Below are 24,704 nucleotides of genomic sequence, written 5' to 3' on the forward strand. Positions count from 1 at the left end.
TGATGTCCACCAATACCTCTGGTATGTCATCCTTACACTATCCTAATCAACAATAAAGTGAGTACAATAAACGCTCTCAACCTCTAAGTGGATCAATTCAGATAAATGTGTTGAATCGTATATATAAACATTGAATCTGAAGTGTTTTGAGCAGAGCAGAGAGCTGTTGGCTACAACACAGAATTAAGCTGGAACAGCACAATGGAAAGGACCAGAAAAGACCGCAAGGACGAATCTCCCAGAAACGATTTGAAAACATACTGTACCTGTCTAAACTAAGTAAGATCAAAATGAATATAGCTACAAAACCTAAATAACGTAAATGATATATTGATTGAATGTACAGATGAGACGGCAAAGATAAAGAATGACTCCACAGATTTTCGTCTGGCCTATAGACATGTCACAGAGACCATGTTGAGGAGGGGAACACAACACAATGTCTGTGCCACATCCAAGGCCCACAGTTAAAGAAAGTGCTGTTGGATATTTTGGTAAATCAGGATACACATAACACAATGTATTGCAGAGGATAACTTCTTTCTGAAGGTAACTTACCTTGTTGATTGTGTGCCTTACAGGGTATGGAGTAATCTCACTCTCTTCCCATCTGAAAACACAAAAGAAAATAACAACATTAATAGGCTTGAACAATACCGGCAGTTTCACACCCTACTGCACGGCCTCGTGGTTCCTGAAATGGCAGGATTAAAATCAATAGCAACAGTACAATAAATTACCTAACAAAATATTTGCAACTGAAAATACATGTTGGTGAATAATAAAGCAACGAAAGAAAAAGACAGAATGGCTTCACAAAAACCCTGATAGTACCGACAATTGTATTGCAACAGTCTTCTTTCCATTCTTATACTGGTAATGTCAAATCATATAAAAGCAGATTCCATTTACAGTTTCAGCCGCTCATAAAAGGAGCATCAAATGCTTCAGCAGTTCCCTCCCAGATAGAACATTTGCATGGAATTCCATTTTTCAGTGAGAATAATAATAATGGTGTGGAGGAGATTTATCTCCCCGTCTATAGTCCCCAGAGAGACACGCCAGGGAGTCCTGCTTTCCTCCTGGCCATCATGCAGCACTGAGGCGTAGGCTGTGGCAAGAAGATAGGATAGGTTAGCCCAACTAAGCCTAGATAGCAGCAGCAATCGAGAAAATCATGGCAAGGAGCTGAATAAATCTACCCGGGTGAACAGGATGCCATGGCGAATGGGATGCCAGTGTAATGGAGCATGCCATGGTCACCTAGGGTTAACGGTGCCAACTTCAGAGTTCCAAACACATCAGAATATTCCTGGCCGTGGCTGCATGGCCGCAGTGCGACAAAGCCAGGTATAGAAACGGAACAGTGCGAGTGTGCCAGTGCCAGTGCCACTTACCCCCAGATCTCTACTAACCATTTGGCATTCATCATCTCTATTTGGTTTGGATTGTTCTGACCTCTCTTTTGTACGCGGCCGGAGACAGACAGACAGGAAGCAGGCTTGAGCTTGAATCAAAAATAGATGAAACGTGGATGCTATGCAAAAAAGCATCCGCTTCTGATAAAATAAAAATCAAGCTATGGTTTTGTGCCCATCTCCATTGGCAAGTCGGGTTAATTTCAGCACCGCACCATCCGCCATTTTCTAAGCAAACACAAGAATGAAAGAAAGACAAAAAAAAGAAAGCATAACCCTTTGCTGGCATCGCATTCTCTCTTTCTCTTCCTCCTGGCACCATAACAAAACCTTGGCCGAGGGGGTCACATGGTTTCCTACCAGAAAGCCACAGCATTTCCATAAAGCATTCTGCTGACATTGTGAAGACATCTTTTGTCTAAATCAAAACCTTGGCCAGCCCAGCCTGCCCGAAAATTTGGCACCTTCAAGGGAGAGGGAGTGCAGAGGGAAGGGGTGGTGTTAGGAGTCATGGCAACCCCTACCTGGCAGGCTGCCCATCATCTCGAGGTGGGGAGTAGCCGGGTCTAATGTGGTGTCGAGCAGGAATGCCTGGAGCCTTCCAAAGTCAATTTAATGTTCATGTTGGGACCTTCCATTTCGCCTCATATACGGTACCAGTTGCCTTTTTGATAGAATAAATGAAAAGGGCTCCACAGATGACACCTTCTGTCCCTTGCGCACATGTGCGCAAACACACACACACACACACACACACACACACACACACACACACACACACACACAGCTTGGAATCTACAAGCCTTAACATTCATGTATAATATCATCTGTACTAGGTCTTCTCTGCTGTCTGTCTGGTATGTGTAACCGGGCATTGATCCTTCATACAGCTCTTCTCCTCATGTTCTCAGCTGTAAAATGACATTTCTACCATTTCTACTTCCAGCTATCACGACAAACAGCAAGCCTGCTGCTGTGGCTGGGAATGTACAGGGAATGTACAGATAAAGTCAAAACTATCCTATGTTGCTGTGTCTCTCCTGTAAAAGTTCCATGAATAAATAGCAGTGTGGAAAGTTTCTCCTTTTTTTCTCTCTCTCTCACACACATGCACACAGGGAGGCCTTGGTACAGTAGGAACACACACACAATTTGGCCATGGGGTCCTCCTTCGTACAGTACAGTAGAATTAAACACACACACACGCACACACACACACAAAGTCAGGCGGTTCAAGGCAATAACTCATGCATATGACATCTGACTCACACAGCGCCAGCCATCCACCAGGGAGGAGCTGTAATTTATGCCCCAAAAGCCTATTTTACATGTGTTTCCCTCACATAACGTAGCCTTAAATCAAAAGTGCTGAGCATCTGCCATGTTTCCTCACCTCCGGTAAAAAATAAATAAAACACATACGCTGAGAGCCTGAGACTGTCTGGGACTGACTGACTGACTGACTGACTGGCTGGCTGTGGTGGGAGGGAGAGAGGGAGTGCCAAAACCAAGCCAAAATGTTTTTTTCCCCTTTTATTTCAGGAGGTAAATGTATATGGCTTCATATCTCCCAGCCTGTCTAGAAACATGTAGGTACATGGTGATGATATCTCCCAGCCTGTCTAGTAACATGTAGTAACATGGTGATGATATCTCCCAGCCTGTCTAGTAACATGGTGATGATATCTCCCAGCCTGTCTAGTAACATGTAGTAACATGGTGATGATATCTCCCAGCCTGTCTAGTAACATGTAGTAACATGGTGATGATATCTCCCAGCCTGTCTAGTAACATGTAGTAACATGGTGATGATATCTCCCAGCCTGTCTAGTAACATGTAGTAACATGGTGATGATATCTCCCAGCCTGTCTAGTAACATGTAGTAACATGGTGATGATATCTCCCAGCCTGTCTAGTAACATGTAGTAACATGGTGATGATATCTCCCAGCCTGTCCAGTAACATGTAGTAACATGGTGATGATATCTCCCAGCCTGTCTAGTAACATGTAGTAACATGGTGATGATATATCCCAGCCTGTCTAGTAACATGTAGTAACATGGTGATGATATCTCCCAGCCTGTCCAGTAACATGTAGTAACATGGTGATGATATCTCCCAGCCTGTCTAGTAACATAGTAACATGGTGAGATAACATGGTGATGATATCTCCCAGCCTGTCTAGTAACATGTAGTAACATGGTGATGATATCTCCCAGCCTGTCTAGTAGCATGTAGTAACATGGTGATGATATCTCCCAGCCTGTCTAGTAACATGTAGTAACATGGTGATGATATCTCCCAGCCTGTCTAGTAACATGTAGTCACATGGTGATGATATCTCCCAGCCTGTCTAGTAACATGTAGTAACATGGTGATGATATCTCCCAGCCTGTCTAGTAGCATGTAGTAACATGGTGATGATATCTCCCAGCCTGTCTAGTAGCATGTAGTAACATGGTGATGATATCTCCCAGCCTGTCTAGTAACATGTAGTAACATGGTGATGATGTCTCCCAGCCTGTCTAGTAACATGTAGTAACATGGTGACGATGATTAAAAAAATGAATATCAAATAGGGCCGACACACACAAATGCATGAGTAGTGCCAACTCATAATACTGTTATTATTACCAGTGCTGCCGTATAGGCTAAGTATTTGACACTTAAATGTCAAGCACACAACTTTAACCAATGTATTACAATGGTTTATTACAGATTTAGAAACCATCTATAAACTAATAATTTTATCAATTAAAAAGCCATTGGGTCCAGGCTCTATCATTTCTAATGACTCCAGTCCATCACCTGATGGGTCAGTCAGTGTTGTGGCTGGGACCTTTAATAATAACCTCAGTATTAATAAGAACTGCAAACAAAGGGCCATGCAGGGCCCAGCCAGGGTCTCATCTGCTCTGAGCTCCGTTCCAAACAGACTAAGCTGAAACTGTCCAAAACATACCCCTCACCCCCCCACCATCGTGCCCCTCATCCCCACTGAGGGGGTCACCTCATATCCTGAGAGGCAGGAGGCCAGGATCAAAGTTCAAATGAGACCAGAGAGGAAAAAAAGGTTTCCCTTGGATGGAATATACCATCGCAAACCAGACAGGGGTGAAAAATCCGACGGACAGACAGTAATGTGAAACAGTTGAGCTTCAGGGCAGGGAAGAGGGTTGAAATGTGGGAAAGAGGCAGAGATGTAAAGTACTTAGGTAAAAATACTTCAAAGTACTACTTAAATCGTTTTTGGAGTATCTGTACTTTACTAATTATATTCTTGACAACTTCTACTTTACTACATTTCCCCCCCCCCCCCAAAAAATGACTATTTACTCCATACATTTTCCCTGAAACCCAAAAGTACATGTTACATTTTGAATGCTTAGCAGGACAGGAAATGGTCCAATTCACACACTTATCAAGAGAACATTCCTGGTCATCCCTATTGCCTCTGATCTGGCGGTCTCACTAAACACAAATGCTTTGTTTGTAAATGATGTCTGAGTGTGCCCCTGCTAATCCGTAAATTAAACAAACAAGAAAATTGTGCAGTCTGGTTTGCTTAATTTGAAATGACATACTTTGGATACTTAAGTATATTTTAGCAATTACATTTACTTTTGATACTTAAGTATATTAAAAAATATATATATTTTAGACTTACTCAAATAGTGTTTTACTGGGTGACTTTCCCTTTTACTTGAGTCATTTTCTATTAAGGTATCTTTACTTTTACTCAAGTATGACAATTGAGAACTTGTTCCACCACTGGAGAGAGGAAACCATTAGATGTGGATTTTGACATTCACTGCATTTCTCTAATTGTAATTCATTTGATGTGAACTACCAAAACAATATCACAAGATGACTAAAAGACGACTATGTTGATCAAACCTTATACATTATGTGAGTGAGCTTGTACTTGTACTTGTACAAAAAGCCTCTCTGGTGAAATACTAATTTACCCTTAACATATCAGCACATTTCTGAGGCATGCCATTTGGTGTGAGAGTGAAATGTCAAACATGATTTTTTACACGGTTTGTTAATCTTCACCACAAGCCAGCGCTTACAGGCAGCCTTCTCCAAAGGCTCACCATGGACAGTGTTATTTATGTCTCAAAGCAAAGCACCCTTATCACCACTAATTTAATGATGTCTCCAGCCATGACAGAAAACATACAGCCCACAGGTTAATCCAGATGAAGGTTCACACTGTCCTGTCCTGTACTCTGACTGGGTCAGGCTGAGGAGAGGACTGTACTGTATAATCATTCTCTATACAGAGGTCCACGTTGGTTTATGTGTGGTTAGCATAGGTTACAGCACAGGCAACAGGTCTGTTTTGTGCTCCCTCACCGTTAAAGCAAGAGGGAGAGGCTGCAGTGTAAAAAAACAAAACAAAAACAGCAATCAAATCCGTTCAAGCATTGAAAAAAAACAAATCTTCGGCCTTTCTCTTGAGCCTTTTTAGGGATTGACAGCTTATCAGGCAGAGAGAGAGAGAAAGAGAGAGACTGTCTGAGACAGAGAAAGAGGCTGAGGTTGTTTTCCCTGCAGAGGCCTTGCCTTGCTCTGGCCCCTCTTCTTAAATGCTAACAGAGGTTTGCCAGGCAGTCAGCCAAGACAATGACTTTGCCTGACCTGCCTGTCAGTCGATCCTGCTGCCTAGCGCCAGACTAAACACTGACACTTTCAACAAGCCTCATTGGCTGCAGCTGCCCTCTCTGGGGCCAATCAGCAGGGAGGGGAGGGATGAAGGACACGGACCAGGGTTCTGAGTGGTGGGGAGAGGAAGAGAGTTGTGCAGAGATAACAGACACACAAAAAATCCAACCAACCAACCTAGATAGGTACAGCCTCGAAAGAAGGAAATATCACACGACAGGAACAACAATCAATCTGGACTTTTTCTTCCTGACAGAATGACTTTCTGTTTCCTGCTATCAAGTTTTTTTCACTGAAATGAGACATTAATAATTCAGGGTAGGTTGTCTAACAATGAATTGGTCCGGGGCCACAGGGTGTCTCTAGTGGTAAATGTCCACTGATAGTCCCTATAAAATGACATTCACCTAAAACAAAGCCTAGTCTTTGGGGAAGGGATGGTATCCAATTAAGATACGCTATACAGTAGTAGCTTTGAGTTAAAGTCATTACACGGATGTAGAGATAGTGGATGCTTTTGCAAAGGCAGCAAATGTTGAAGGCAGCCAAACAATAACAAAATGAAAGGGCATCAGTCTTTGAATAGCACTGAATTGATTACCTGGCCTGGGCTGGGCAAGCCTTCAGATACGACCGCTATCAGACCTTGTGCTTTTATACAAGCGTTACTAAAAATGATCAATACCTAATGAATTCCAAACACCAGGAGTTTGGAAATCAAATATGTCCTACACGTGCGTGCACAAAGTCCTCTCAATGGATCGATGGATACGGCATAACACAAAGCTGGAGAAATGCATCGTCTTAATTGACCTGAGCCATTTCAAATTAATTCAAAAGACAATTCAAATTGATTGGATTTCTATTGCCCCTTTCATCCTGGGATCTCTGGGAGCTTTACATTGTGTCGCTGACTCCCCTCATGAACTGGCATTGCGTTTTAATTACCAAGGCTTCATATCACAACTCTCAGGCATTACAACATTAGAACAAGGACACTGGAAAATGCTAATCTTTACACATAGCCATTGGCTTAAAAACCCAGTGCAATCAAAAATATGATTTTCCTGTGTTTTATATATATTTTCATTCTATGAAGTTGGAATAATACTGTGAAATTGTGAAAATTATGAAAATGTCGTTTTGGTGTAAGAGCTTTAGTGTAAGAGCAAATAAATAGACCAATAATACATGAGTTCCAAACCTCTGCAAATAAGAGCATGTTTTTCCTTCCCACTCAGACCACTCCAAGACAGTCCTAGCTAAATTCTTGCTTGAGAAATTGCGCTTTGCTAAGAAGCTATTTGTTTCTTTTTACCATTTTAATGGAAAAAACACTTACAGTAAGGTACTTAATTGTTACACAGAATTGATTTGATATTGAGATAAAAACAGCTGCATTGGGCCTTTAACATTTAAAAAGTGGTAGGCCTGATTGAATTACGAAAGGATTGAGATAAAACTCCAGTATTGCCACCGTATGCAATGTAGTTACAAAGTTCCAGACTGATGGGCCAAAGTCTGCCCGGTAATATGGAGATATGGGAGATGCTGCTGCAGGATAAAGTGATGAAAGATTTACCAAGATGACTACAACTTCTTATGTCACAAAGAAATTGGGGCAGGCAATGTGGGGGGCACTTCCATATGGAACATTGGAAATAATTAATGAAATGGTACAAATCTGAGTTACATTTCTTATCACAAAAAGATTTCATCTTTAAAATCATACACTGTTACTAGAGCTATCCCATATCCTATAAGGTCCTATTGTGGTAGCGTTAAACAGGTGCTGTTTGTAAGAGTATGTCAATTATTTAAACCTATTGACTCCTTTCTGGAGTCCAGAGAAAAATGTTTAAAATATGTTTAAAACATCAAACAACGTTCGCTTCTTTATCCCACCAGATATTTTCCACAGGCCTCTCCAGACAGACAGACAGACAACGTTCGCTTCTTTATCCCACCAGATATTTTCCACAGGCCTCTCCAGACAGACAGACAGACAGACAACGTTCGCTTCTTTATCCCACCAGATATTTTCCACAGGCCTCTCCAGACAGACAGACAGACAGACAACGTTCACTTCTTTATCCCACCAGATATTTTCCACAGGCCTCTCCAGACAGACAGACAGACAGACAGACAGACAGACAGACAGACAGACAACGTTCACTTCTTTATCCCACCAGATATTTTCCACAGGCCTCTCCAGACAGACAGACAACGTTCACTTCTTTATCCCACCAGATATTTTCCACAGGCCTCTCCAGACAGACAGACAGACAACGAACAGGCTGTAATCTACTGTATTAAGGATAACTTTTCATTTGGCAAGCAGAGTAGGCCGTTTCCATAATGATACCTTCTCTCAGCTTGTCCTAACCAAATGCTTTCCCCAAAGATAATCCCCTTCACAACCTATCATTATCAAAGCAATTGACTGACAATGGAAAAAGGAGCACTGGAAATGACACAAATTAGTGTATGCCTTTGGAAAAAAATATTACCCATCTAAGACTGTAATTAGGCTCTTTGCAAAGCAATCAGACACAATTAGGAAGTACCAGTCAATAAGGTAAAACTCACAAGCCGAGGGGAGATTAATTAATATTTTATTGTTTTGAAATGACTATTTGTGCTATGAGATGCCTTTTCCCCAATCCCCTGTAATGCGAAGCCCATTGTTTAGGTAGGGCCTTAGTCTTTCCAGCTGCTGCAGTCAGTTTCTAGGCTAATTCTTCTCCCAAAACAAGTGGTAATGAGCAGCCAGCCAGGTGACTTGCAGGTGAATCAGCTGTATTGCCTCACAATGAGGAAAACCATTAGGCTGTAATTGGCAGTCTTAGTGCCTTCGACTGAGGACGTTCTGTAGGTATGATCAGAATGTTTAACATTACTGTGTTGCTGCTGGCACAATTTCTCAGGTTGCCAAATAACTATTACATGTACATTCCCATAGCCAGGTTTTGGTGTAGTCTACCTCCATAGCTTGATTTGAGAGTTGTTTCATTTCTCCAGGCCCAACACTTTATTTTTTACCGAAACTGTGGTGGGGTGGCAGCTTTGTTATTGTTTAAATTAAGGATTCTAGTTTTTAAATGCAAAAATAATTTGGACACACAAAAACAATAATTCACCGTCTACTGTCAAAAACATTGACCAAAATATGTACACTGTATATCGCAAGCTGCCTGAAAGTCTTACAAAACCCACAAATAATGTAGGTTACAGAGAGGATTGGATTCAGGTTTTTATTTCAGCACCAATCTTTCTGTGCTGTCTGAAAATACCACAATAATGTTGGATGTGAAAATAAAGCTCCTACCTCTAAATGCTCCCTGATTTGAATACTCATGCAATATGCATTACATCTCACAACTACTTCATGTTTTGATGGTCTACGTTAGGTTTCTCAATTCTTACACAACAGAATTTGGTATTTAGACATTTGTCAGATATTGCTGAACGTTTCCTTAACAAATAACTCCACACAACTCTCACTGTATGACAAATTCACATTGTTTCTGCACTGCAAAAAAATATATAATCATTCATGATAATAAAATCACAATGATTTTTATCCGCAAGATAAGTGGGAAATTGTTTTCCATAAGGGACAGGACCAATACTATTTCAGCTAATTGTTCAGGAATATAGTGTGGTAAACCATTGAGTTCAGGAATATAATGTGGTAAACCATAGTGTTCAGGAATATAATGTGGTAAACCATAGTGTTCAGGAATGTTTATCAGGAATGTATAAAGGAGAAATGTTTGTAAAACGAAAATGAGAGTAATTGAACTATTTCGAGAAATGTTGTTGCATCAACCAGCATAAAGTATATAACTTAATTCTACATGACGTGTTGCCGGGTAAAGACTAAACCCTAGGTTAACATGCTGTAGGAGGGGATCCATGCCGAGCATTGGCTTAAAGTTCACGTTTGTCCATTGGAATTAAAAAATGTGTCTTCCATTATCATCATCTCTCTGGCCTGGCTTTAGCCAAGGTGACTGACATCCATGCATGGCCTGGAGCTACTGGTATAGCAGGGGAGCAGTCAGAAATAAGTGTTCCTGCTTAAAACATAACATGTGGCTCCTCACCAAGAAAGCCATATACAGTAGCCTATGCAGGGAAGAAGAGACAGAAGGAGCAGAGCAGAGTAGCACGTGATTTAGTCAGTCAGTCAGTGTAGTCAGCCCAGGTCATGGACGATGATTCCAGGCCATTGAGGTTTAAAATAACTAGAGAATGAGTCCAAGATGGCCGACCGTTGCTTTCAACGTAATCTATTCATGTTCGCAAATGCCAATTCCTGGACCATCTATATCAGGGTTGCATTCGGTTTACTCGGCCCAACTTCACATGTGCACTAGCACTCAGTGCGCACAGGGAGCAGAGCGAGCAGCAATGACATCATCACTTCATCCAAAAGCATGGCAGACATTGGATGAATATAAAATATTTATACAGTATCTTCGGCTGTGAGTAAAAAATTATAATACAAAAATAAAATAAAAAAAGTTTGGCCTCAGCGATAATTAGTTGAATAATTCAATGGATGTTTTGTGCAAAGGTAATTACGATTGTCTTATTCTGAATTTTCTAATCTGACTTCTCTATGGGGCCATCTATGAGAATTGTCTTTCTGAGTCTGACTTTAAACTGCAGTATCGAAGCAAGACTGTAGGTGCAGTCGAAAGCGTGCTTCCAGACCAGAACCTGGCCCCTTGTTGAAGGCAAAGCAAACAGGATGGGACAGAGCAGAGGATTATACTGCAGCCCTGGTGCTTCTACTGGGGCCTCCCCTGCTGCGCAACATGTTCACAGCTCCTTTTGTCTGCTGTTAACCCGTTAAATCCCACGGAAGAGCCCATTCAGGCTGGTGTCACACACCCCGGGGGACCATTTGGCATGGAACAATGATCTTAAAGGGGTTACATAGTATTGCCACTGATTCCCCCCCCTCCTTTTTGTTTCCTGGGAGGCTTGTATATTCACTTGTTATTCTTATGAACTGCCTCAAGTCGTCGTAAATACCTCTTACAACAAACACACCCCTAAAGAAGGGAGTGTTCTCCTGGTAAGACAATAGGCACTCAATCAACACCCACAGTCATTGATAAGAACACACAGAGGGTATTCAGTGGTATCTCACAGTTGTCATGATTGTTCATGATTTGTTTTAGTGTGAGGGTTGGAGCATTGTAAGCTGTGCTCTGGGTAACTATGTACAAAACAGAATTACTGCAGTAGTGCCCTATGGAATTCTGTGTGTGAGTGTATGATCTGTGTATATGTGTGCTCTGCAAGAATGTGTCAACACCGCAGAATTACTCTCCAAGACATGATTGTGTGTGTGTGTGCTTGTAAGCAAAATGATGGACACTACAGGAAAAGTCTAATTTTAAAAGTCTAGTTTACTACTATCAAAGTGTGTGTGTGTGTGTGTGTGTGTGTGCCAAAGACAGAGAGCTGTGCATGGTGTTGTGGGTACAAAGTGACTGGTAGAAAGTGTAATTACTGCAGTAATGCCCTCCATGATTGATGATGTGGGCCCCTGCAACAGCCAAAACCCGTACATTGGGCCAATGGCAGATTTCCCTTTTTAAAAATAGCAGCTGATGTGAACAGGGCTGAGCACAAAATGTCTCCCAATCTGTATTTATATACAGTGTACAGAGCACATACGGGTAACGGCGGCCAATTAGTGCTTCCCCCTCAGCCACACACACCACAACAATATATGTGCTGTAATGTATGTCAATGTGTGGTTCTGTGTGAGTGTGTATATTTGTGTATATGCAAGTGTTTAAATGTCTGACTTATATGAATGTAAGTTAAATGATTGTTATGAGAATATAGCATAATTGAATATATACAAATGAATTTCAAAAGATTTTGGTATGAAGTTCTTCAAATGTGTCAGTCTGGACAAATTTGAGAGTAAAGAAATCTATTTTAATTATTGGAAGAACAATATAATTGTTCAACGATTCAAAACGCTAAGTATTTAAGTGTGAAATGATCTGAAGTGAAATATGATAGACTATTATAATGCAATGGCTGTGCAAATGTATTTGGCAGAACATATTTTAAAAAGTAATTGGTTAGCTCTGACAATTCCTTTGATTTTCACACTATTTTGTCATTTCGAGATAACCCATGTAATATTGTAAAATGGATGTACACAAAGAAACTAACTCTAATTGACCCAATATTTCTCAGTCAGAGGAGAAGAACAGCTTTGGCTTTAGAGGCCAGACTTGGACTACACAATACCATTGTGACTGATGCACTGCACTGCTCTGTGCAGAATTATTTGAAGGTATTTTGAAACATTCTTGAAATAAGTGAAGTTCACATTGCAAGTCAAATACTATTTACATTACTACACTGCAGTATGCATAACCAATTCTCTGCTTTGATCTCTACAATCATCCCCCCACCCACACACCAACCCCATTTTCAGTTGGAGTGCACTTGTCTCCAACCCAATGGCACCTTTTAACTACTATTGAACCAAATGCCTTTTCGCTGGCAACTGTGATGGACCTTTTTTTTGCGCATGGAACCTGGAATAGCAATCAGGGTCCTCTGTCTATCCAAGTCATTTTGTCTTAACTGCAGGGCCAGATCTAGCCATTTGGGAGCCCTAAGCAAGATTTGGTTGAGTCACCCCCCACCTCTCTGGCAAAACATCTTAGTGAACCCCCTTCTTGACGGTGGAGATAATTTTTTGTTCATTATAGTTAACTTTTATTCTAACAGGGAAGACATATCTTTTACAAATGCACCCTTTATTTACAACATAAATATACATATTATACTCAAACTATATTTAAATATACACATTATACCCAAACTATCAATATATATATATATAGTTTGGTACACACACACACACTACCGGTCAAAAATTTTAGAACACCTACTCATTCAAGGGTTTTTCTTTATTTTGACTATTATCTACAATGTATAATAATAGTGAAAACATCAAAATTATGAAATAACACATAGAATCATGTAGTAACCAAAAAAGTGTTAAACAAATCTAAATATATTTTATATTTGAGATTCTTCAAATAGCCACCCTTTGCCTTGAAGACAGCTTTGCACACTCTTGGCATTTTCTCAACCAGCTTCACCTGGAATGCTTTTCAACAGACTTGAAGGAGTTCCCACATATGCTGAGCCCTTGTTGGCTGCTTTTCCTTCACTCTTCACATCCCAAACTGTCTCAATTTAGTTGAGGTCAGGGGATTGTGGAGGCCAGGTCATCTGATGCAGCACTCCATCACTCTCCTTCTTGGTCAAATAGCCCTTGCATAGCCTGGAGGTGTGTTGGGACATTGTCCTGTTGAAAAATAAATTATAGTCCCACTAAGCCCAATCCTGGTGGGATGTCATATAGCTGCAGAATGCTGTGGTAGCCATGCTGGTTAAATGTTCCTTGAATTCTAAATAAATCAAAGACAGTGTTAACAGCAAAGCACCCTCACACCATAACTCCTCCTCCTCCATGCTTTACGGTGGGAAATACACATGCGATCATCTGTTCACCTACACCGTGTCTCACAATGACATCATTGCACGTGTTTCCTGGCCCAAGCAAATCTCTTCTTCTTATTGGTGTCCTTAAGTACTGGTTTCTTTGCAACAATTCGACCATGAAGGCCTGATTCACACAGTCTCCTCTGAATAGTTGATGTTGAGATGTGTCTGTTACTTGAACTCTGAAGCATTTACTTGGGCTGCCATTTCTGAAGCTGGTAACTCTAATGAACTTATCCTCTGTACCTGGGTCTTCCATTCCTGTGTCGATCCTCATGAGAGCCAGTTTCATCATAGTGCTTGATGGTTTTTGCGAATGCACTTGAATAAACTTGAAAAGTTCTTGAAATGTTCCGTATTGACTGATGTATTAAAGTAATGTTGGACTGTCGTTTCTCTTTGCTTATTTGACCGGTTCTTGCCATAATATGAATTTGGTCTTTCACCAAATAGGGCAATATTCTGTATACCTTCCGCCCCATCTTGTCACAACACAACTGATATGTCTCAAACGCATTAAGAAGGAAAGAAATTCCACAAATTAACTTTAAAAAGGCACACCTGTTAATTGAATTGCATTCTAGGTGACTACCTCATGAAGCTGGTTGAGAGAATGTGAGGAGTGTGCAAAGCTGTCATCAAGGCAAAGGGTGGCTATTTGAAGAATCTCAAATATAAAATATATTTTGATTTGTTTAACACTTTTTTGGTTACTACATGATTCCATGTGTTATTTCATAGTTTTGATGTCTTCACTAGTATTCTACAGTATAGAAAATAGTAAAAAATAAAGAAAAACCCTTGAATGAGTAGGTGTGTCCAAACTTTTGACTGGTACTGTATATATAAAAAATACAAAAACAGTAATGGGAAGCACAAATAAATCATCACATATCACCCTACTGGCCCTACAGTTATATTCCTCCACAATAAGTCCCAAATCAATACTTTAAATTGTCCGAATGGCACCAGAACATCAAGATGAAATGTATTTTGAATTTTGTTCCAGCAGTATGGTGCATTAAAACTAAAAGCAGATTTACCTAGCTCAGTGGAGACCCTAGGAACCTTAAGAGTTAACCAGTCATGTGAAGGGTTAGGAAACTCAGATGTCTATACTTCAACAGCAAAGTTAGTTATGAATGACGTTTATGAAGTAGGGCCTTGTAAACAATAAGTAATGTAGAGATCTATGGGTCGTTAGCGAAGTCCAGCCAACGTTTTGATACAGGATGCAGTGATGAGTATAGAAACTGTCACCTGTAACAAAATGAAGGGCACTATGGTAGATGGCATCCAAAGGTTTAAGAGTAGTAGCAGCTGCAGTTTGATAAATAATATCACCATAATCAAGAACAGATAAAAAGGTTGACTGAATAATTTGCTTCCTGCTGAGTAGAGAAAGGCACAATCTGTTTCTGTAGAAAAAGCCTACTTTCAAATCATAGCTTCTTAACCAGCTCATCTATATGTTTTTTAGAGATCATATCCAGATCAATCCAAATTCCTAAGTATTTATAAGCAGGAACATGTTCAATCAGAGAACCATTTAATGAGTGAACATGTAGTTCATCTGAAACATTCTTACGAGAGTTTGAAAACAGCATGTATTTCCTTTTGCTCGTATTAAGCAAAAGTTTTCAAATCAGCAAGGGATTCCTGCATAGCAATAAAATCTGACTGTATTTTTGACACAGTCAGATTAACAGGCGGGGCAATAGCATACATACTCTAATAGGGTCATCTGCATATATATGAAGTTAACAGTTTGGCCAATAGTGTTTATATAAATAGTGAAGAGAATATGTCCCAAAATCGACCCCTGTGGTACACCTTTATGTACATCAAGAAGACTTAACCCCATTAATCATGATGGCCTTAGTTCTGTCACTAAGATAACCAAGAAACCATGAACAGGCGTCAGAGCCCAGGTCTATCAAGGACAACTTGTGCAATAAAATCGCATGATCAACACTATCAAAAGCTTCTGACAAGTCCACAAACAAACAGCACATTTCATTTTAGTGTCTAAAGCATTGACAATATCAATAACAACTAAAGTGGTTGCTGTAATAGAGATAAAGTAATTTTAAATTTAAAGTAAATTTCCTGCAATTCTACATGTTTTGCCACAATATGTAGAGAAAAGGTTGCCATTTCAAAGTACGTTTTCTATAATTCTACACATGTCACCATGGGGCAGAGAGAAAATGTTGCAATTTTATAACACAATTTATGCAATTCTATTCATTTTTCCATGAGTCAGAGAAAAATAAATCTGTTTTACAGCAAATTTTCTGAAATTCTACCCATTTCGCCATGGGATGGAGATAATTTCAGTTTTAAAGAAAATTTTCTGCAATTCTATACAATTTGCTATGACTGATTTCAAGTGCTATCGGAAGCTCCTAGTTCCCAGTGGGAATTATTTTTGTTTTGTGTTTTGGGTCTTGGCCCCATAGCAGCCTGGGGCCCTAAGCGACCGCTTATGCCTGGAGCTGGCCCTGCTTAACCCGACATTTGGATATGAAGCCTGACCCAAAACCAAAGGGCTCAAGTATGCCAGAATATTCTACATGTAATTATTAACAGTGTGTTAACTGTCCAAACTATTTGTTTTAGTTAATGGAATGGATCCTGAAATGCCCAACAATTTTTCCACAAGTTTCCACAAATAGAAAATACCATGGAATGACTTGACAGAAATAGCTGATGTATAGGGCTACATGGAATTTTTAAAGTACTCTAATCATGCTTATTATATAGCACATAATTGTAAAATGTATGATTTTATTTGCCACTATATACCTCAATTAACATCAAATATTTTATTCTTTATGTTAAGATATACTGCTTACATCAACAAAATAAATAATATTTACTTCTCACATCTGTTTACACAGCCCTATCTATGCCCTCACAAACCACAATGTATCATGTCTAATATTTGATAAAGCCAAGTTGGTGTTCTCACGCAACCACTTCCAATGAAGGATTACAAAGAAAACATGCCAGAAGAGAAGTATATTGTACCTACGATAAGAAAAATGTCATGCAGCTCCACACAGTTACCATGCAAATCTAGCAAGTTAAAATATAATAATAATTCCAATATACTTAAATTATTTGTAAAGAAGATTGAGAGAAAATATTTCCCATGGATTACCAACACCACTTTAAGCAGCTCAAAACCAAACGCAGCATTAAGGTGTGCTCAGAGCCTAGCGTTGAGTCCCTTTCTCTACGTTAGTGTTCATTTCTCTCATTGGTATTTAATCCGGTCGCAGCTCCCTGAGCAGGTGAAGTCAGCCAAAGACTTTCCCACGGTCCGGGAGCAAATCCTTCGCCCAGAGCCCTTCCTCAGGGGCGGCCATCTGTCCGTTCTGTTTGGTGTGTGTTAGGGGGCAAGCATCAGCTGCATGACCAAATTCAACGTTCCAACACTCCCCCTGCCTGCCTGCCTGCCTCCCACTCTACCCCTATCCCCCTGCCCTCTAAAAGACATCAAACAAAACAAACTCAATGGTCACAGCCCAGGCCCTAAAAACCTAAAACAAACAAATGTGATTGCTATTTTTTAGGTATGTGACTTATCACTAAAAAATATTTTCACGTAAAAATGTATTTTATTACATAATTAGAGAAGGTTCAAATAAACAACTATACAGTGGCAAGAAAAAGTATGTGAACCCTTTGGAAATACCTGGATTTCTGCACAAATTGGTAGTAAAATTTGATCTGAACTTCATCTAGGTCAAAGCAATAGACAAACACAGTCTTATTAAACTAATAACACAAACAATTTGACATGTTCATGTCTTTTTTGAACACACCGTGTAAACATTCACAGTGCAGGGTGGAAATAGTATGTTAACCCTTGGATTTAATAACTGGTTGACCCTCCTTTGGCAGCAATAACCTCAATCAAACGTTTTCTGTAGTTGCGGATCAGACCTGCACAACGGTCAGGAGGAATTTTGGCCCATTCCTCTTTACAAAACTGTTTCAGTTCAGCAATATTCTTGGGATGTCTGGTGTGAACTGCTCTCTTGAGGTCATGCCACAGCATCTCAATCGGGTTGAGGTCAGTAGTCTGACTGGGCCACTCCAGAAGGCGTATTTTCTTCTGTTGAAGCCATTCTGTTGTTGATTTACTTCTGTGTTTTGGGTTGTTGTCCTGTTGCATCACCCAACTTCTGTTGAGCTTCAATTGGTTAACAGATAGCCTAACATTCTCCTGCAAAATGTCTTGATAAACTTGGGAATTCATTTTTCCATCGATGATAGCAAGCTGTCCAGGCCCTGAGGCAGCAAAGCAGCCCCAAACCACGATGCTCCCTCCACCATACTTTACAGTTGAGATGAGGTTTTGATGTTGGTGTGCTGTACCTTTTTTCCTCCACACATAGTGTTGTGTGTTCCTTCCAATCAACTCAACTGTAGTTTCATCTGTCCACAGAATATTTTGCCAGTAGCGCTGTGGAACATCCAGGTGCACTTTTGCAAACTTCAGACGTGCAGCAATGTTTTTCTGGGACAGCAGTGACTTCTTCCATGGTGTCCTCCCATGAACACTATTCTTGTTTAGTATTTTACGTATCGTAGACTCGTCAACAGAGATGTTAGCATGTTCCAGAGATTTCTGTAAGTCTTTAGCTGACGCTCTAGGATTCTTCTTAACCTCATTGAGCATTCTGCGCTGTGCTCTTGCAGTCATCTTTGCAGGACGGCCACTCCTAGGGAGAGTAGCAACAGTGCTGAACTTTCTCCATTTATAGACAATTTGTCTTACCGTGGACTGATGAACATCAAGGCTTTTAGCAATACTTTTGTAACCCTTTCCAGCTTTATGCAAGTCAACAATTCTTAATCTTAGGTCTTCTGAGATCTCTTTTGTTCTAGGCATGGTTCACATCAGGCAATGCTTCTTGTGAAGAGCAAACTCAAATTTTGTGGGTGTTTTTATAGGGCAAGGCAGCTCTACCCAACATCTCCAATCTCGTCTCATTGATTGGACTCCAGGTTAGCTGACTCCTGACTCCAATTAGCTTTTGAAGAAGTCATTAACCTAGGGGTTCACATACATATTCCAACCTACACTGTGAATGTTTAAATTATGTTTTCAATATAGACAAGAAAAATATAATAATTAATGTGTGTTATTAGTTTAAGCACACTATGTTTGTCTATTGTTGTGACTTAGATGAAGATCAGATCAAATTTGACCAGAAATCCAAGTAATTCCGAAGGGTTCACATACTTTTTCTTGCCATCTGGTTCAATAATACTGTTGTATTATACAATACAAATTTAAATATATATATAAAGTTGGTCATCCATTTTAGACAATAAAAAAATTAAACAATTAAAGAGTACAGCCAGTCCGCAGTCATTTGCTCACATTATGAATCTATTCATTGTATTTGACAAACTGAGGCTAAAACTTTTAAGTTAAAGGCTGGGGTGAATCCTCATTAAGAAGCTATCCCTGCCTTTCAAAAAAAGAGTTCACCACATAAACCTTGACCTTTGTTCTCTGGGAAGATAAATCATCTACGCTGCTGACTTACACAGAACAATACCCTTCCCGCAAACAAAAGCAAAGCCGCTTAAAAGCAATAAAAAAAAAATATTATATCTCACCTCCTCATCACAAAATATTTTACCTTGAATTTTGTTTCGCAGTGATCATGTGACGCACTTTCCTTTCCTCTCTACGACGCACCCCGCCGCCCCCATCCCCAAACGTATCCCCCTATTCCTATTTTTTCCTCAAACATGCCATGTGTTATAATTTTATTTACCACTCTGCTGCTGCTGTGGATATGGTCCTCGCCCCAGCCCGGCCCGCCCGTATTTTAAAATGCGTGACATTGCCTCAGAGGGAGCATGAGAACGGAGCTTCCTCAATAGCGGGGTTCCCATACCCGGCCCGTAACCATGGAAGCAGATGCCTGCCCTCCCGGCCCTCCTTACCTCCTGGCAGCCGTGGGCTTTGAGCTGCTCCGGCACTGAAAAGAAGGGCCCGCCTGGCTTTCTCCTCGCCCTGACCGAACTTGCACCGCTCCTCAAAAGGAGCCATTGAACAGGTCACTGGTCTAGACTTGTTTGCACGGTCCAGGGAGCAGCCTTGATGTAACCCTTGCTCTCCCCTCACTCTTTCTCTCTCCTCTCCTTCCACTCTGCCTGCCACACCAGCCGCCGAGCGACTGCAGACTGTGGAAGGGTGGCGGGGGGACATCGGAGACGTGGATTTGAAAAGGAGCCCGTCCGATTTTGCCATTGTGCCTTTTCATTCATCGATCGAATGAATATCGAACCTTCTGTCCATGCATGTGTGAAACAGATAGCTTAGCAAGCATTTTTTTTCTGCTCAGGTCTGGTTCGTGTTGTGGGCCAGATCAGTGTTTATTTTTCCGTTCTCTCTTATAAGACTAATTTTCCTTTCAATCTCTTTTTACTGATGCTCCAACAGAACCATTATTCAATCATTGACTAACCTTATTTTAGCTTGTAATTATCTAATAATTTCAGTACAACTCACTAGTATAATTTGTCCTCCACTATATCTATTGATCTTGTCAAATTTTGATATTGTGATTTTAATGCATTCCCCCACCATTAATTTAGATGAATAATTATGAATCCATGGTAAATAAAATGACTCATTAGCATCAGTTATTATCACTATGATGAAGTACAGAGAAATAGCTGGAATTGTATGTAGTTACAAAAAATATTTTACTGATAAAAATATATATATTTTTATGTCCTCAGTATTCATTAAAACATCATCATTTCTGAAAATATTTCTAACTTCACATTTTTACTCTTTAGCTTTCTTTCAAAATGGTCACATCAATTTAAAGTGATATTGTATCTCCTTTTCCTCCTTCATATTTTAAAAAGGTGAGTAAGTTAATGATTGCATATTCATACTGTGCATATGAAGATTTTTATTTTATTTTGTTTAATGTTTTATAAGTATTATTTGTTTGCATCATAAAAAATGTGGAAACAACGCTTAAATAATAACTATTTTCAGCTTTCCGCAATCAACAGTAAATCACAAATGGCAGTCTATCCCAACATAAAAGCCCAGACTAAAACAACAAGATAATGATGGTTTCAACACAAACAAAATTACATCTGACATTTATGTAGTTTGTGTTTTCAGTTAGACTAACCTCCTGCTGTGCGTATGTTTATGTGTGTGTTGGTGTCTGTGTGTCTGTGTGTGTGTGTGTGCATTAGGTGGATTAGCTCTCCCAAACTCACCAATAGCCTTAGCAAAAGAGTGAGAAGATCAATGTCAACATTTCACCGTTGCTCACTTGAGGATGTGTTCACAATGATCTGCAGCCCCATCAGCACAAGCTCTGCTTGCACATGTACTACATTTTTGCCACAACTTTTTACCTCTTATTTTTGACTCACTAATGAGTTTGCAGTAAAATGTAAAAAGTAGGAATAGACTTCTAGGCAAGAAAAATTATTGTAAAAGTGTGACTAGGGCCACAAAACCTCCACACATTCACATACAGTATATGCGCGCACGCACACGCACACACCCCCACACACACATACATAATTTGCTGCTGGCACTCTGTTCTTTATTTTTACTCTTTTTGTTGTTCTTCTTCTTATTATTATTATTTATCCTGATGCCTAGTCACTTTACCCTGTCTTCATGTACATACCTACCTCAAATACCTCGTACACCTGCACAGTGATCTGGTACTGGTAGTCCCTGTATATAGCTCCACAGTGATCTGGTACTGGTAATTCCTGTATATAGCTCCACAGTGATCTGGTACTGGTACACCCTGTAAATAGCTCCACAGTGATCTGGTACTGGTACTCCCTGTATATAGCTCCACAGTGATCTGGTACTGGTAATTCCTGTATATAGCTCCACAGTGATCTGGTACTGGTACTCCCTGTATATAGCTCCACAGTGATCTGGTACTGGTACTCCCTGTATATAGCTCCACAGTGATCTGGTACTGGTACTCCCTGTATATAGATCCACAGTGATCTGGTACTGGTACTCCCTGTATATAGCTCCACAGTGATCTGGTACTGGTACTCCCTGTATATAGCTCCACCGTGATCTGGTACTGGTAGTCCCTGTAAATAGCTTCACAGTGATCTGGTACTGGTACTCCCTGTATATAGCTCCACCGTGATCTGGTACTGGTAGTCCCTGTAAATAGCTCTACGGTGATCTGGTACTGGTAATTCCTGTATATAGCTCCACAGTGATCTGGTACTGGTACTCCCTGTATCTAGCTCCACAGTGATCTGGTCCTGGTACTCCCTGTATATAGCTCCATAGTCATCTGGTACTTGTGCTCCCTGTATATAGCTCCACAGTGATCTGGTACTGGTACTCCCTGTATATAGCTCCACCGTGATCTGGTACTGGTACTCCCTGTATATAGCTCCACAGTGATCTGGTACTGGTAACTCCTGTATATAGCTCCACAGTGATCTGGTACTGGTACTCCCTGTATATAGCTCCACAGTGATCTGGTACTGGTACTCCCTGTATATAGCTCCACAGTGATCTGGTACTGGTACTCCCTGTATATAGCTCCACAGTGATCTGGTACTGGTACTCCCTGTATATAGCTCCACAGTGATCTGGTACTGGTACTACCTGTATATAGCTCCACAGTGATCTGGTACTGGTAGTCCCTGTAAATAGCTCCACCGTGATCTGGTACTGGTAGTCCCTGTAAATAGCTCCACGGTGATCTGGTACTGGTAATTCCTGTATATAGCTCCACAATGATCTGGTACTTGTGCTCCCTGTATATAGCTCCACAATGATCTGGTACTGGTACTCCCTGTATATAGCTCCACAGTGATCTGGTACTGGTACTCCCTGTATATAGCTCCACAATGATCTGGTACTGGTAATTCCTGTATATAGCTCCACAGTGATCTGGTACTGGTAATTCCTGTATATAGCTCCACAATGATCTGGTACTGGTACTCCCTGTATATAGCTCCACAATGATCTGGTACTGGTACTCCCTGTATATAGCTCCACAATGATCTGGTACTGGTACTCCCTGTATATAGCTCCACAATGATCTGGTACTGGTACTCCCTGTATATAGCTCTGTATATAGCTCCACAATGATCTGGTACTGGTACTCCCTGTATATAGCTCCACAATGATCTGGTACTGGTACTCCCTGTATATAGCTCCACAGTGATCTGGTACTGGTACTCCCTGTATATAGCTCCACAGTGATCTGGTACTGGTACTCCCTGTATATAGCTCCACAGTGATCTGGTACTGGTACTCCCTGTATATAGCTCCACAGTGATCTGGTACTGGTACTACCTGTATATAGCTCCACAATGATCTGGTACTGGTAACTCCTGTATATAGCTCCACAGTGATCTGGTACTGGTACTTCCTGTATATAGCTCCACAGTGATCTGGTACTGGTAACTCCTGTATATAGCTCCACAGTGATCTGGTACTGGTAACTCCTGTATATAGCTCCACAGTGATCTGGTACTGGTAACTCCTGTATATAGCTCCACAGTGATCTGGTACTGGTAACTCCTGTATATAGCTCCACAGTGATCTGGTACTGGTAACTCCTGTATATAGCTCCACAGTGATCTGGTACTGGTAACTCCTGTATATAGCTCCACAGTGATCTGGTACTGGTAACTCCTGTATATAGCTCCACAGTGATCTGGTACTGGTAACTCCTGTATATAGCTCCATTCTTGTGTATTTTATTTTACTCCTCATGTTACAATTTGATTTATTTTTAGATCTAAATTGTTTAAAAATATTGGTTAATGATTTGTTTTCCTTAATTAATCAGTGACTTATTTTACATAGATTTTGTTTAGAAGCGAATGTGCAACAAAAATATAGATATTTTGCTATGTGAATATAATTGAGGACATTTATTGAGAAGTTCCTATTCCATTTACTCTATTGTCTTGAATATATTGGTATGCTACGCACGTTGTCAGGGATACAACTAAATACGTATGTAAATGTAACATATTTTTTAATGCCGAGTTAAACATACGACCCATGTCTATTGTCACTGGTAATGATGGCTTATTTTACACAACAAAATGTGATTACAATAGAACATAGAAAAATCTAATTCAGGAGAGAAAACATGCTAAACATAATGATGTTGATTTTTGTAGTTCTAAATTCTAGAGCCTTGCAATGAGAAGCAGGCGGAGGCAGGGCGTAAGCGGGACAAAACGGGGCAGAAAATGAGCAAATTCAAAGGCAGAAGAAGGAAAATAATGTGTGGAGTGAGAAGACAAAGGCATTGTGTCCTCAGGATCCCTAAAACAATCAAGGCCTCCATAATGAACACTAGCCTGCCTTGAAACACATTGCTACTGCTGCTGCCACCACTTCTACTGCTGCCACAGCCCACATCCACCACAGAGCAACACACAGTAAAGGAAACAGAGCATAAACACACAACCACATCACTTTAACAGACAGACTGAGAGGGCTGGTGTTGGGGTTATACCACAGAGATAGAAAAGAGAACAGATGCACTTCCTAAGCACTTTGTTCTGAGCTACAGAAAAAAACACACCCAGGCAATTATGTGAAACCTGGGTGAACATAAGCATCTAAATGCATATGATGAATACATGTAAATTGCTAAAATGGCATGTTGTGACAAGGAATAAATGGATGGTAGATTGTGGGTAAAATGGACTAATAGATTAGTATAATTGAAAACTTGAATCAAAATACAAAACGACAGAGCGCATACAACTATGACAATGGATTTAAAATATTAACATATAAATACACCATACTGACACGTACACATAACATCCGTTTAAGTATGATTTTAAATGTTTAGTTCAAATGTTTTTGGAAGCTGAGTTTAAGAAATTATATTATTTGAAGCCAACCTTTTGTATTTCTGTCATATTAATATTGTGATAATAATCTAGGCTACATTAGATATTATATAGTATTATAAACTCACATTGAATCGATTATTATGAATTAGTTGCAAATAATACCAATC

General features: G+C 40.2%; 1 long non-coding RNA gene across 6 annotated transcripts in view; it reads right to left on the reverse strand.

The window, feature by feature from the left end:
- LOC115105574 (uncharacterized) overlaps positions 1-24,704 on the reverse strand; it is an 81,817-nt gene that overhangs the window by 23,305 nt on the left and 33,808 nt on the right. For 3 of the 6 annotated variants that reach the window (XR_010460549.1, XR_003859884.2, XR_003859886.2), the window contains exon 2: positions 559-610. This is a non-coding gene — a long non-coding RNA (uncharacterized LOC115105574). Of the gene's footprint in view, positions 1-558; positions 611-1,397; positions 2,049-19,626; positions 19,853-24,704 lie in introns of those variants that run through there. The other 3 variants (XR_003859887.2, XR_003859888.2, XR_003859885.2) reach the window with 3 other exon arrangements.

Source organism: Oncorhynchus nerka, linkage group LG22 (assembly GCF_034236695.1).
Source record: "Oncorhynchus nerka isolate Pitt River linkage group LG22, Oner_Uvic_2.0, whole genome shotgun sequence".
Lineage (NCBI taxonomy): Eukaryota > Metazoa > Chordata > Actinopteri > Salmoniformes > Salmonidae > Oncorhynchus > Oncorhynchus nerka.